Here is a 17115-nt window from a genome sequence, read left to right as displayed (position 1 = left end):
TCACCCAGCCTGAACATAACCCAAGACCAAATGGGGCCCAAACACATGTCATATGCTTCCAGACTAAAGGAAATCCAGCTTTATTCAGTGGCATACTGCATACTTACAGGTGACCTATGCCTGACATACAAGACCATGTCCAATCAGGATGTGGTGGACATGCTCCACTGCAAGCAGTCCAAATCCACCAGAACCATGGGAGCTGAAGATTTGAACCTCAGCACATACATGTATAGGACATGCTGGAGGGACAGAGTCATAACTCAGAGGCTTCTCAGACTCTAGCAGAGTATCCCAGTTTATGTTAGACAGAGTCCCTCACTGACTCTCTTCAAGAGAAGTCTGGACAACTGGATGTGGGATTGTAGTTTTACCCCAGGGGTCCTCCCTGTGTCACTACTAGACAGAGGCACAGTCAAGGTATTCAATTACATACGCGGGTCATAATGTGTCACTACTAAGTGAGAGGCACAATATTCGGAATCTATTCTGTACACTTATTACCACTATAAGGGGTGGCAATAGCCACATCACTATGGCTAGGCTTATAAATGCACTAGGGCAGATAGCCTAGTAGTAAACTATGAAACTATGATGTATGTGTAGGTATTGTCAGTCAAGCAATATAATGTGGTTTGGGGGGCTTGATATCTTCCTGTCTTCCAACAGTTTTTTGTCTATTCCTTCTAGCATGTCAAGGGATCAGTTGCTAGTGTCCTCTCCTGCTCAGCTGGTGAACCTGGGAATATTGAGGCAATGTTACAATTGACTCATGTACACAGACAACACTCTCCTTCTCCCACAAAACACAAATGCATGCAAGAGATGCAACTATATAGCCAAACTGGAGGCTGAGCTCTCTCAACATAGGACTGGCAGGACCAGAGAGGAGGAGAAGGTGACCACACACACCACAAACCCAGTCTCACATAGCACTATCACAACTTCAAATCATACACATAAACACACAAAGACATACTCAGAGCCTCTGATCACAGATCTACCATAACAGCAGAGGCCACCAAAGCAGACACCCAAACAACTGCCTCCACAGGGCACAGCACATGCAACACATAGACCACAGTCAGTGTGCCAAACATTCACAGCCCTTAAGGCCAAACACAATGCCAGACACACCCGTCATAGGTGACTCCATCGTCAGACACACTAATGTCCTGCTCACCAGATTGAGTAAGGAGAAGGTCACAGTAAGCTGCCTATTGGGTGCTGGAATCCACCACATAATGCAAGCACTCAGGTCACTCAACTGCAAGTACAAGTATGACTCAGTCATTGTCCATGCTGGTGTGAACGACCTGAGATGTACCTCCCTGGACTACATGAAAAGAGACATAGAGGAGCTCTCTGATTATGTAGCCCAGGCAGGTATGACCCTGACCTTGAGCAGTATCCTACCTTCACCAAGAATGATGCCACAATACAGAGACAAGTTGACCATCTGTAATAATTGGCTTAATCTATGGTGTCATTCAAAGGGGATCCAATGTCCATCTGCCTGGGATGACATGCTGGACAAGCCACGCTGATTCGCAGGGGACAGCTTGCACCTGTCACCCCTGGGCTTCCGGAATTTGGCTAGGGCTCTTGCCACCCCCATTGTGCCTTTTTTAGGCAAGGCTCAGATTCTAAACCTACCACCCTAGAACACAAAAAAGGAAATAAACTAAGGGTAATGCTGCTCAATGCCAGATGTCTCATCCTCAAGATGCATGCACTTGAAGCCCTTCTCAGTATGGAGAACATCGATGTCTGTGCTGTGACTGTAACCTGGTTCAGGGCTCCTGACAGCACCCCGGCAGTATCAGGTGTTACCTCATATCACATGTTCCGGCCCCGAAATCCAGACGACACCAAGGAAGGAGGGTGGGTGTCCATATTCATCAAGGACACCCTCACCTCAAGGTTGGTGGAAACACACGATGCATCGGAGACCATCCAGGTGCAATTAACCATAGGCAAGGCTGCTCGGCAGTTTGTAGCAGGTTACAGGCCACCCTCTCAAACTCAGGAACCTCACACAGCTTTCCTGAAAACACTGGAGGGGATAAATGTATCTCCAAACACCATCATACTGGGTGATTTCAACTATCCAAATATAGACTGGGATCACTACTCAAGCCCCAACACTCTAGCCCAAAGGTTCCTAGAGTTCATAACCTCATATGCCATGGAACAACTAGTCACCATCCCCACAAGAGGAGACAACATACTAGATCACATCATCACGAACATGGGGTCACAATGTTCAACACCAGACATATACCCATCATTGGTGAGATCAGATCATAAACTAATCTCACTGGAAGTCCACATCCCGCCCCCACCCCAGATAAAAAAGACCACAGTGAAGAACTTCTCAAAAGCCGACTTCACACTTCTAAAGACTGGTGTGGTCTCTTTCAAGGCCCCCAAGCCAGCGGAAACCATTACCCAAGCCGCTGAATCACTTACAAATGCCTTCTACCAGCACCTCCAGGACTGCATGGATCAGGCAATCCCACACAAAACAAAGACTCTTTGTACCAAAGGCATGCGTGCAGTCTGGTGGACCCCAGCCATAAACAAGCTGTACAACAGAAGGAAGGAGCTACTACAAGATAGAGCAAAATCCGTAGAAGGGAAGACACCCCTGCTCATTATAAGTAAAGAACTGAGATCTCCCATAAAATCATCCAGGGCACATTTTGAGAGAAAACTCGCTAAGGACTCAGAAGACAATCATGAGGCCTTTTTTAGCTATGTTGGAAACCTGGGAGGTGACTCCCAGATATGCTCAGAATTAGTTCATAATGATGTAAAAATCACTAAACCTACAGACATTGCCAACATACTGGCTGACAGGTTCAGTGCAGATTTCCCCCCCTCTCCCCCCAAAGGGAGGGATATCTATACCAGGGGATTGTAGCCCCCCCAAACATCTCAAATGCTCAGGTGAGAACTGCTCTATCCAAGGCGAGAAACACAGCATCCATGGGACCAGTTGGTGTCCCCGGTTGTGTGCTCCACGAACTCAATGAGGAATTAAACCCGCAGTTAGGGCAGCTGTTTAATCTTAGCCTCATCTCAGGATACGTACCCAAGGAGTGGCGTACGGCAACGGTGGTCCCACTTCACAAAGGAGGTGCCTCCACCGACCCCGGACACTACCGTCCCATCAGCTTGACCATCCTGGTCTGCAAAGCTATGGAGAGGACCATAATGGAACTCATAAATGAAGACATGGGGGACTTGCAGACTTTGGATCTAACCCAGTTTGGCTTTGTCAAGGGCGATCATGCCTTTTAAACTTGGTTGACTTTTTCAGAACGGTCACCAAGGCCACTGATGAGGGCAAGGCAGTCCACACAGCCTACCTTGACCTGGCAAAGGCATTCGATACAATACCCCACTCGGGTGTCATTGACAAACTCACCAGCTTAAATGTAGACCCATACATCACAAGATGGGTTAGAAACTGGTAAGTGACAGAACCCACAGGGTCAAGGTTGCTGGTAACTTGCTTGCTGTTGGGGCAAGAGCCGAAGGAACTAGTAATATGGACAAAGAGATTCCTTCAGTGTTCCTCAATTCATCTAGTGAAGGGCCAGAGTCTAGAGACATTCGGTCTCAAGAAGTTTTTGCCGACAGTGTACCGCTGAGCGCTAGACCCAAGCAGGCATCGGCTGTGGGTAGAAATGATGGACATTCTCATAAAGAAGGTTTAGTAGGCTCATTTGGTAGGCCTATGAATGGACAGAGGTACAATATTGATTTCTCTAATGTTTTGTATAAAAAATATAGTTTTAATGATAAAATGGTGCCTGAAATTAATGAAAATGACAGTAATTTAAATTTTGAGTCTAATGTGAAGAAACTAGATGAAATATTGTTTAAATTTAAGAATTTAGAGTTAGAAAATTTATATCTAAAGGAGTGTTTAAGATTAGAAATTGTCCCTAAAGGACTTAGAGTATGCAAATTTCCAAATAAGGTCAAAGAAGGTAGTGATTTTCATTTAGAATTATTAAATATTTTTAACAAATGTGGTTTAGAGGTTTTAAAAGTTATTATCAAAGAAAATGAAAGAGAAATAGAGTTTTTAAGTAGTATTATAGAAGATGTGAATGGTAGAATTACTAGGGATCTGCTTTTCACAATTAATGAATGTCAGAGAATGTATTATGACACATTAAAAAGAGTTGATAGAAGTATTAGTAATGTATTCCAAAGAAAAAGTAGAAAGTTAGAGAGGGATGTACAGGATTATAAGAATAAAGTAAGCTACCCCAAACCCCGAAATAATTATAGTAATGCATTTAGGTATGAGGGATACGAAGCAGCATGGGTGGATAATGAACATCATATTAATGAAGTTATTAGTGAGAATAATGAAATAGGTGATATTAATGATTTATCAGAATATCCCCCACTGAGAAGATCGGAAAGAATTAAGAATTATCAGAATAGTCGTCAGCAAAATTTTCAGAAGGGGGGGGAGAGGGACTGCGTATGTGAATTACAACAGGGGTTACCAGCGATGGTAATAGAAAATCAGGTTTTTAAACCTCAAGATGAAGAACAGATCGTAGTGAATGGGCCATGTCATACCTTTCAGGGCTATAATATTTTCAACTATAGTCATGTTAGTATTGAGGAAGTTCATTTCAGTTTGTTTTCCAAAGGGTTAAAATTTGTGCCCAATAGAAGGGCAGATATCAGGAAAGTCCTAATTGACCTTAAGCTTTTTCTTAGAAAGAAGAATTTTGAGATTTTATTCCATGGGCAAAAGACAAATAATAATGCCAATGTTTGGTTAAAAAGAAGAAGCACTTTCAACCCACCCCTGCACCCACAATTGAAAAATTTTGAGATTCTTATGGAAAAAAAGTTAAGGAATGAGTTGGGTGGAAATAAGATAGCTTTTAACCTATCAAAGGAAGAAAATAGTTTATTAAATAGTTTAAGTAATGACAAATCAATTAGAATTTCTAAACCGGATAAAGGGGGCGGGACGGTTGTCATGAACTATGTGCTCTATAAAGAAAAAATGATGGATATATTGAATAATGAGGAAAGGTATCATAGGGCTTCTCTAAATGAAATCAATACTGGGAATAAAAAAGTGTATTCAGTCCTCAATGATTTAGTATTAGAAGGGTCAATTGACATTACTACATTTCAGTATTTACATGTTGATAAACCTACGGTACCGACGTTGTTTGGGGTACCGAAGGTGCACAAACATATAGAGTGCCCACCCATGCGCCCTATAGTGGCTTCGGAAAATTCAGTTACAGCCCCATTAGCCAAATGGTTGGACACAAAATTAAAGGTAGTTTCCAATTTTGGGAATGGTGTGCTAAAGGATTCATGGGAAATGTTAGAATTATTAACCCCGGATGTTTTTGACAAAGACTTGATATTTTATACTATAGATATAGTAGATTTGTTCTCATCTATACCCCATGAAGAAGGTATGAAGCTTTTTGAGGAAGCTCTAGTTAATTATGGGAAGTTTAACAATAATGAGTTTTATTTAATATTGACTTTGATGGATGTGGTACTTACTAATAATTTTATCCATTTTGAAGGGGAATTTTTTAAGCAAGTCCAAGGGGTAGCAATGGGGGCAAGATGCGCCCCGACATATGCAAATATAATCCTTTCAGTGTGGGAAACGAAGTTTATAATTAATTCCAGGTTTAGCCAATGCTGGAAATTATATAAGCGGTTTTTAGATGACATGTGTTTTTTGTGGGTAGGCACAGAGGCTGAATTCCAAACATTTTTCGAATATATTTCACAATCAACCAATTTTTTGAAATTCACATTCCAATGTGATAGGAATGAATTGAGGTTCCTTGATATAAATATTGGTAAAAGCGAGAATGTTTTTTTTTTCAAAGTTATATAGAAAGACAACTTTCTCTAACTCATACTTAGCATTTGCAAGTGCACACCCTTTCCATCAAAAGAAAGGGATTGTGAAGGGACAGTATGTTAGAGCATGCCGGATGACCTCAAAGGAAACAGATTTTGATGAAGAATGTAACATTTTGTATAAAATGTTTATGGAAAGAGGGTACCCACCAGGATTGGTTAAAAAGATTGAGAAAGAAGTTAGGGAAGGTAGAATGGGGAGATTCGAACCTATTTTAGGTAGAGGCAAATTGGAGGCCCCACTAATGATTACAACTGATCAAGTAGTAAGAGAAAATACTTTTGTAGTTGATTATTGTGGGCAAGCCAATAGGATTATAAAAACTTTGGAAGAAGAATGGATGAAGTTTAGTGAGCTATCAGAGCTGAACTACCTGTTTGTAGAGCCATTAAAGTGTACCTTCCGGAAAGGCAGAAATTTAAAAACCATTCTTGAAAGAAATAAAGGGATGAACAAGTATAGAAGAACTAAAGTGGGTACTTTGAAGTGTGGGAAATGCTCACAATGCCCGCATATTTGTGCAAATGAATCAATTTTTATAAAGAGTAGAGACATGTTAGTAGAGAGTAAATTTTTCTCTAACTGTGATACGTTTGGCATTGTCTACATTGCCCTTTGCAAAGCATGTGATTCATTTTATGTTGGGAAATCCGAACGGAAGTTAAAAAATAGGATTTACGAACATCTTTACGAAATAAGAACAAATAATTCCAAAAAGGCTTTGTATAGACATAAAATGGATTGCCCTTTGGCCACCTATAATTTTTTTGTCTTAGAAGTAGTAGAAAAAGATATTAGGGGTGGCCATTGGGAGACGTTTATTGAGTACAAGGAGTTATTATGGCAATTACAGTTGGAGGCCAATAAACTCCCTGGCCTTAATGATTTGATCTCAATAACTCCAGTACTCAAAATGAGGGCAGCTAAGCTTTGAAGTACCTACATTTTTAATAAAATTATTTTTAATAAAATCATTTTTAACAGAATTGTTTTTAGGTATATTAGGGGTGTATATTGATGGTAACAAGTGTATTTATATATATATTTATTTATTTATTTATTGTAATGAGGTTAGCAAAATTATGAATTATTTATTAAATATAAAATGTTTTAAAGTATGCATTTTGGTTTATAATATATGTATTTGCATTTTTCTTAATCAATTCACATTACTATTTATGTAGTGTGATGGATAGAATGTCTTGTGAATCACTCCAGTTTTTGTATGATATGTTTACACTGAATATATATTAATGATGGTTTCTTCCACTAGATGGCACCAAAGTATTATTTAATATATGTGAATTTTAAAGTTTTATGTTTAATTTTTTGAATTTGAGAAATAGTGTTTTATTAACTATAGGTAACAAAGGTAGTGCAATATTTAGTAATAAATTAGGAAAGTATATAAAGCTTAGCTAATATTTACAAGGAAAAGTTTTTATTCTTCCTTTGCTGTCAGCTTAGTTAAACTGAATTCTGCAGCTATTTTTGGTTTATGTCCGTTTTAATAGAGCAATTAAGAGTGTTGAAATGTTGGTTTAATTGATGTTTATTCAATTAAAGTGTTTGTATTTAAGGGGTATGAATTGAGTGTGTAAAATTGTCTGATGAAGTGGATCTAAACGAAAACGCAGTGTGGAGTGTCTTTGGCGTTTATGTTATATTTATACCTCATTAAACTATCTGAATTTTCGCCTGGAGCCTTATTTCCTTCAAGTGCTTTTGGTTTGGGTTGCTGGCACCATGTCATACTCCAAGCCTGTCACAAGTCGTGCCCCACAGGGCTCAGTCCTGGGCCCACTTTTGTTCGGCATCTACTTTTCAGAAGTACAAGCAAACACAGGAGGATTATGGCTGACAAAGTTTGCAGATGACTGCTAACTGGGAACCATAGTTGAAAACCCATCTGACGCAGACATCCTTCGGACGGGTCTCATAGAAACGGATAACTGGCGCCAGAGCCATGGCCTAAAGTTAAACGCTAAACAATGCATAGTCATACCCTTCGGGAAGAACAAGGTTACCCCTAGTTCCCATATAGGTGTTACTCCTCTAAGCACAGGAGAGGTTATCAGGGATCTGGGCACACAGGTTGACAGTAACCTTTCGTTTGACACTCACGTTGCCAAAGTAGTTAGGAAGACCTTCTACATTGCCCACCTGATCATGCAGGGATTCACATCTAGATCAAGGGAGGTAATTGTTCCCCTGTACTCATCACTCATCAGACCAATGATTGAGTACAATGCCCCATTCGGAATGTATCTGACCCGACACCCGCAGCAATTGGACAGGCCCCAAACATTCCTCACCAGAAGGATAAAAGGTCTCAAATGTATGTCTTATGCTGCCCGACTGAAGGAAACCCAGCTCTATTCAGTCACCTACCGTCTGCTCAGAGGTGGCCTGTGCATGACATACTAGGCCATGTCCAACCCGGAATTAATGAACATGCTTCACCTCAAAACCTCTAAATCCATCAGATCTACAAGGGCAAGAGACTTAAACCTTAACACGGCTATTAATAGGGCGTGCTGGAGGGACAGATTCATCACCCAGAGACTCCCTATGCTGTGGAACATCATCCTGGTACATGTGAGGCTGGGCACCTCGCTGGCTTTGTTCAAGAGAAATCATGACCAATGGATGGGAGATCACAGGTATACCCCAGGGATAACATCAGTGTCACTGCTTGACAGAGGCACAGAAAAATAATGGGCATATTATCCTTAGAACTGAAGGAGTGGCGGAAGCCACAAATCTCTGGGCTAGGCTTATATATGCCCTAGGGCAGATAGCCTAGTATGAACCTATGAACATAGGCCTGGTGCAGTTCCTGCTATTAGGACAGTGGTCTGCAGCAAGCTATTTAGTAGTAGGCAGTTTTAGCAATTGGTATTTGACCATGGCTAATCCATGTTGCTTCTTGTTGTGGTACCAACATGGGCGTGTGGTTATCCATGACATTTATTGCTAGTCACCCTCGTTTTGTAGCTTGTTCCATGTTTTTGCAGATGTACATCCCTGTATGAGGTGTGACCTGGTAGTGTTAGGGTGCTGGTGTGGGCTTTGACCCAGTTGTCTATTACAGCACTGATATCTACATCCTCTATACTGTGTGCGTTTACACTGCACGCATCTTGCTGTTTATACTTCTGGCATTGGGTAGCATTACATCTAGGTTCCTATCCCTTGTGGTACCTATGAATGTGGGTTTGTGTTTTTGTGGTTTGTGATTGGTGAGGGTGGATGTTAGTCAGGGTTCTCAGGTGTGCATATGGTACATGGTGTTACATTACTTGACACATGGCATTCATGCCTCAGGTGGTGCTGCAGGGCTGCCTCTGTCGGATGCACATACTACACTCCCTGTACATTACATGTTTGGAAGCAGGTTGTGTCATGTTAGGCATCCCTGTTACTATATGAGTGAGTCAGAGCGGGTATCAGTCCCAGTGTTCCTACTGACCAAGTGTATGTGCTATGCGTTGCCTCTTTGCCAAGGCCAGGGCATACTGGGCACGCCTCCTTCTGCCTACTGGGGCAAGGTCAGGTTGTTCCTCCTCCGAGTCACCCTCTGCCTGTGGTGGTCTTGGCAATGGTGGGGATATGTTTGGCCCAGCCCTATGCTGGTCCTGCTGCAGCTGTTTCTGCAGGATCATAGTATGTAGCATAGCACATATCATGATCATTTGGGTACATGTTGTTGGTGTGTACTGCAAGGCTCCACCAGATGTGTCCAGACAATGGAACCATGACTTGAGCAGCCCAAACACACGCTCTATGACATTATGTGTTTGTGCGTGTGCCTCATTATGGCGTTCCTGTTCAGGTGTGTGGGCATTTCTGATGGGTGTCATCAGCCACGGCTCAAGTGCATAACCTGCATCCCCCACTAGGTGTCCATGTGGGAAGTCCCCACTGTCAAATGATTGGTACAGCTGCGTCAGATGCCAGATGTGGGAATCGTGGTAGCTCCCAGGGCAGCCAGCACACACATTCATTATTATGCCCTGGGCATAACACATGACCTGGCAGTTGATGGAGGGGAATCCCTTGCGGTTAATATAGGCTCTACCCCGCTCACCGGCTGGTGCTTTGATGTGTATGTGCGTGCAGTCTATTGCACCCAGTACCTCAGGGTATCCCGCTATTTGCTGGAAGAGACGCATATTGCTGGCCACTACCTCACGGTCATTGGGGAAATATACATGATCAGCGACATGTGCTGACATGGCATCCAGGAACTGGTGCAGTACCCTGGAGGCTGATGCCTGTGATATCCCCATCATATCACCAGTTGGTCTTTGGAAGGTACCTGTTGCTAGTATTCTTAGGCCAACACATACCTTGGTTTCCACTGGGATGGGTTCCCCTCTATTGGTTCTGTGTGTGAGACGTGGCCTGCACAGCTGAACAATTTGCTGCAGAAGGTCTCTGTCCACTCTGTAGTGCTCTACTATCTCCAGCTCATGTAACCCATGGTAGGTGACCCTGGGCCTGTATACTCTTCTCCTTCTCCTCACTCTGGGTTGTCTGTCAGCATCTGCTTTGTCACCACCCTCAGAAATTCGCCTATGCCTGATTATAACAGCTATGGCAGCCCCTAGCATTTCTGCTCTGAGTTCAGCTTTTTTCAGTTTTCAATTCTGATAGCTTACTTTCTTGCAGTATCTCTTGTGAGAAACAGCCTGCACTGCTCTTTGCGGTGTTTTAAGTGCTGGGTTGGGCTTCTAGTCTGCCTGTGTAATTGCCTGCTTCCAATTGTTTCCACCAATTAACTCCAGCAGTATCCTCTGGCAGCTTCGCTGTAATCTGGTTGTTTCCTATTTCCTCTCTGTTTCCTCAAGGGGAGCAATGTACAAACCAGCATAAGCATGCTCACAGTGACTTAAACGCGCGCACACATCCTTACACGGTTTGAACTGGGCTGATTCATGGTAAAACGCGCGCACACAGCCTTATACATCATGCAACAGGCTTCCTGATGTTTACATTGCCTTCCACATGTGCACGCCCGCGCAAACCATTGTAAACGGTTTGCAACACCCTCCCACATGTTGAACCTGCCTTACACGTGCGCACACGCGCGAATGCACGTATATCAAGAAAGTTTGAGTGTAGGGATAGTGTGCACCCTCTGTTTCTTGACTTTTCTAGTGTTCTGTTGAGACACACCTCTCTCCCTGATGTCTGTCTGTCATCTGTCACCTTACATTGCCCTCCAGTCTGATACATTTATTTCTATCATTCCCCCCCATGATGTCAGCTACCTCTTACTCTGTTCCTCCCCCGTCTGTAACTCTTAAACTACTCAGAAAGTGCTCATTACCTATGTGGCAGTGTGATTCAGTATTGTAACCCTCATTTACATAGGATTGCCTAGTAATGCTTAGTTACATGTCTTACACGGAGCTTCCCCCCCTTGACAACCACTACACGGAGGCCATATTGTTTTTGGTCTGCTAGTCCCTCCATTGACATTCCATGTAATACAAAAATTCCTCAATTGTGGGCTTATAAGCTTCGGTTTTCAGTTTTAGGCAGTGCACCCCGTTTGCGCGGGTGTGCGCTGCAGTTAAACATCATAATCCCACGAAAAATAAAAAAAGTTATTTAAAATATTTTTGCAACACTTTTTCATGCCAATGGCCACATATTTGGCCATTGGCATGCTAAATGAAACATATGCACCCTTTATTTGGAGCTGACATAGCTCCGTTTTCAATTTTGCAGAAATGTACTCAGTTGTCAGCTGAGTACATTTCTGCAGCTAACACATCCGTTACACGGACTGGTTTGGGCTTCTTGGATCACTCAAATACCTCATTTGCATATCTTTGAGCTGCAAATGAGGTATTGAGCATTTCCACGCCCAGTCCGTGTAAGAGACGTGTTAGCTGTCTCTTACACGGAGGTTTGGGCTGTTCCTGGATCGGGAGGCTTACACGGAGGCTTACACTACTCTTAAACTCCGTGTAAGCCTTCCTGAATCCTGCCCATTATGTATTAAGTATCACATGGAACAGTGATTTTGGCAATATATTAATTCAACATGTTCACAATGTACCATAATGATAGAAGTTATTTATATATGTTTTTAAATAATTTTATAGGTAGATTTTATGTAATTCAGTGTAATTTGTTACATTTTGAATTTATTGAGTGCAAATAAGGAGTATATACAAAATTATATATTGTTACGCTGAAGTAGGAATAATATGTGTATACAGCTTTAAAGGAAAAAAGTTTGGTGCCAACTTTTGAATTTAAGCTGCAGTGTTTTCAAGTTACAATGTTCTGAAGAAGCCCACAGTGTAGTGGGTGAAAGCACTTAACATTTCTTTATTACGGAATAAATCATACTTTTAATACAACAGCAGGAGGTATTTGTTCACTTATTGGTGATATCTTGGAATTTAGTACATTCTTTGAAGCCAATTTTCAGAGGAGGCCTGGGGAGAAATGCTTCAAACACAGGTCTTTGTAATATTGGAGGAAACTGGAATACCAGGAGAAACCCTCATGAACACAGGGAGGACATGCAGACTCTGCACAGAAGGCACCCCAGCTGAGAATCAAACTAGAGAACCTCTTGTTGTGAGGCGACAATGCTACCATTGCACCACTGGATGATATGAGTTCAGTTCTAGTACTGTTTGAAAAGGTGATTGTGAATATGTTTTTTGGGATATATTGTGTAGGAGTGAAGAGCATCAGTTTAATTTAGTTTTTTGGGGGGTTAAGAAAGAGTTGAGAGTTGGTTAACCATGATTCAGTGGATGAAAGTGAGTCTTGTATTTTTTCCTCGGACATGTGGAGGTTGGTATCATTATAAATTAGAGTCTAGTTGTCATCATATTGAACTACTGTAGCATTTTTTTGTGCTGCATAAAGTAGTGGTACAAGTATAGAGCCCTGATGTAGCCCTACTGTGACAGGAAGAAAGGTGGAATAGGTTTGTGATCTGATAGAGAGGTAGCAGTTTTTATTTCTAATAACCTCATTATTTCAGAAATTTTAAGTATTTTATGGGAAGCATAAAGGCCTAATGTCAAATCTTTACATAACAGAAGTTATGGTGGAAAGGCTGGCATAATGGTTAATGTCTTTACCTCACAAGTAAATGGTTTGGTTCAAACCTCTGGTCATTTGGCTAGGCTTGTAATAGTCTGATAACCTAGAATTACATATAAAACAAATGAATGCAACTTTTCCCTTGAACTATTCTGCAAGGCCTTAATTCTTCATATTCTGATGTCAAGATTACTAAAGCTGTCTAAATGAACTTCAATTCAAAATTTGTGGTTCCATAATCTCTGTTCATATACCATATATTCCAAAGACATTACTACCGCATTCTGTTTAGGCATTCCTAAAAAGAGTTTGTCACCTAAGACTACCAAAATAACATAAACCTTTCCCTTTAGTTTAATCTTTATAATGGAAAATTCTAATTTTGCCTCCCTTTGAAATACCAAATAGAGATGGATTTAGATATTATCCACTGTATGCACTTTTCTGGTTATTGTTACTTCTGTAAGAAACATTTGAGAGAGCTTTAATGAACAAAGTACTTTATTAATATTCTACAGCATCTTGGAAAGCAAGTCCTTTCATTCTATATTAGTAGCAGCACTACCTTTCAAACAGGAAATGCAGCTACTAATCTCTTACCTGATTCAGCAGAATAAAGGATAACATTGTTTATTTTCTGGACATGTACAAACAGCTCAATATTATGATGACAGAGTTAATGAATCAGAAAGAGATGAAAGGCCCACAACTCAATAAGCACAGCTTATCAATGTGGATGTCACTGTGAATGCATACATAGATTTCCCACTGACATTGCTTTGCTTTGGTAAGTACAAGGCACCTTTGAACATATGTCAACGAGGGACAATTAATCTTATGGTATGTTTTTGCAAAGCACTATTAAAATATTACTCTTTATTACTCATTTCAGTTCAAGCTGTATAGGCAGAGTTTGTAAATGCTGTAAAGTCACCACTTAATAAACATGCAAAATCCAAGCTATTTAATGTGTTTGGCTAAGTAAGACACATTTGCTGCATTATGTCAGAAAAACTGATTATTGAAATGTCTATATAACACGGACATTTCAGTCACCAGTATAATCCATATGTTCACTTTTCATTATATCTAGAATGTTGCTGTTTTACCTTGTAATCTGGCACGAAACAAATTAGGTACTTCATGGGAATCCGCTGTTATGGTGGCCCTCAACAAAAAGATACTAGAGTTATATAAAGTATACTTATTTTAATAGTAAATCATCAAAAATGGTCATTGTAGTAGTAAATCAGTCCTCTCACCATTCCCCTAGGAATGGTCAATAGTTTTATTATAATGTTTCATCAAACTAACACAGGTGAATTTTTTGATTAAAATAATAAACACCTTTTGTTTCTCTGGGTAAATTGGTTTGGTTGATTCATAAGCCATGATGAACAACAGGTGACTCAGACAACTGAAAGATTTCCTGGCAATGCTGGCTGCATTTGAGAGTCTCACATACCATATCATGTTTCACAGAACACTGGGGAGAGACCATTGTTGGTCTTTATAGGGGCAAAAAGACTTCTGAGTGAGAAACTCTGGCTGGGAAACAGTGCACATGAAGTAAAAAAAACTCCAAACAGTTTTATTTGCTGTCACAGTGAATAATAATACATGAACATCAACTGTTATATGAAGTGCTCTTATGCACAAATGCACTTTCTGAAAGTAAAAGTCAATATAAACTTAGAAACGTCTCTACCCCATGACTCCAAGTGAACTCCTCTCCATCCAGCTGCTTTATTCTACTTGTACTGAGCACACAGGATGTCTGCCTGCTGCTGCAAACCATACTAGCAAAGGAACTTCTACAGCTGAATCCCACCTTCAGTTGCATAATTACACAAGAAGCAATACCTCCAGTTAAAATCTATTGTACTGAGCGCATAGTATGTCTGACAGCTAATGCTGCAAATGTTAACATAATTACACTGGCAAAGAAACTTGTGTAGCTGAATTCCACCTTCAGTTGCATAAGTACAAAAGAGCCAATACCTTCAGTTAAAATTTATTGTACTGAGCAGATAGTATGTCTGACAACTAATGCTGCAAATGTTAACATAATTACACTGGCAAAGAAACTTCTACAGCTGAATTCCACCTTCATACAAAAGAAGCAATACCTTCAGTTAAAATATATTGTACTGAGCACATAGTATGTTTGACAACTAATGCTGCAAATGTTAACATAATTATACTTGCAAAGAAACTTCTACAGATGAATTCCACCTTCAGTTACATAAGTGCAAAAGAAGTAATACCTTCAGTTAAAATATATTGTACTGTGCACATAGTATGTCTGAAAACTGCTGCTGCAAAAGGTAACATAATCACACTACCAAGAAACTTCTACAGCTGAATTCCACCTTCAGTTTCATAAATACAAAAGAGGTAATACCTTCAATTAAACTCTATTGTACTAAGCACATAGAATGTCTGATAACTGCTGCTGCAAATATTAATGTAATCTTACTACCAAAGGAACTTCTACAGCTGAATTCCACCTTTAGTTGCATATGTACAAAAGAATAAATACCTTCACTTAAAGGTAAAGCAGTTTCCAAGAATCAAAATTAATTGTTTACCCTCACTTCTGCATAAATGTGGTCCATACTGTAGTGTTGAACCTGCTGGAGGGGCATCCCTATCCCACCCACAGGCCTTATATTGCTGAAGTTGGAGCTAAATTAACATTTTTTTACCGTAGCAATATAAAATTTCCCAGTTATGACAAAAAAGCCCTTAACAATAAAATTAAATGCTGTGACTCACATCTGGTATTTAGAGTTCAAGGACCTTGTCTTTGTATCTATAAACATTCTAACTCACTGATTGTATTTGGTGGTAAACCATATGTGGAGGTGGTGGGGGATAACTGCAGTCCATTAAAGTACCTGATTGGTCCTCCCCTCATCTTAGTTGTTCTCCAACTACTTTTGCCTTTCTGGCTCCAAATTTAAAATCACTTCTCTACCCCATGACCCAAGTGAATTCCTCTCCATCTAGCTGTTTCACTCTACTGTAAGGCACATTGCATTTCTAATTTTTTTTAACAGAAATGGTCTATTATGAATGGTGAATGCTGTACACCTGCATTAACCACCAACATTCTTACCTTCACAGACTAAGTCCTTCCCAATAGATAGTTTTTCATAAGCACATACAGCAAGTGTGGGTTCTGCTCCTTTCTACCCTCAATCTGCTCAGGTTCCACTTCACTCCCCTATTGTACCCCCAATTCCCACCCCCCTACTACATCTACATTTATACTATCCAACTACACCCAATCAATAATACTAAACCCCTCCCATCCAACTTAAATGTGTAGCCCTTAACATTCCATCATCATCTAGCTGTCTTTTATTTATCACTCCTAGCTGTAGCTCAAACGTTCATCATGACTTCTTTGTTACATCCAATGCATATATACCAATAACTGTTTTCACATCTCTTACATACTTTCTATCTATTCTATCTTCAAATGTATATTACTTACAGAACACACAATTTCTCTCCTAAGCTACTTATCCTATATCTGTTACTCCCAAATCAGGTGACAATAATGGTATGAATTGCTTAACTATAGGCTTGAGTCTACTACTGCTATGTCTTAGCCGCCTCACTGTTACCAAAGGTACCACATTTATACTATCATCTCTCCAACAAATTACATACCAGATAAACCTACCCCACCTAAAGTTAATATCATAGTAATAGCCAACATCTATTAGGACATACCACACCTCTGTTTCAAACGTAAACCACTCAATGTACCATAAAGTAAACTTAGAATAACATCCACTGCTATAAATAAAAAATATATATATTTAAAAACTCTAGTTCAACAGACATTCATTCTAACCAGTGGCAATATTCATCCTAATCCAGGCCCAAAAAACTCATCTCAAAAGAAAACAAAGTTAATCATACTGAACAAAATCAAACAGCACCTTATCCATCTAACAGTAGTCAACAAACTTTCATTACTGGAAATATCAGAACTAGCTCTAAAAAAATCACAGAATTCATTGCTTGGATAGCTGTTCAAAAACCTAGTATCCTAGCCATAACAGAAACATAGCTATAAC

This window comes from Protopterus annectens, chromosome 2.part0, assembly GCF_019279795.1.
Source record: "Protopterus annectens isolate FY-2018-M chromosome 2.part0, PAN1.0, whole genome shotgun sequence".
NCBI lineage: Eukaryota > Metazoa > Chordata > Ceratodontiformes > Protopteridae > Protopterus > Protopterus annectens.
Note: the sequence above shows the minus strand (reverse complement) of the source record.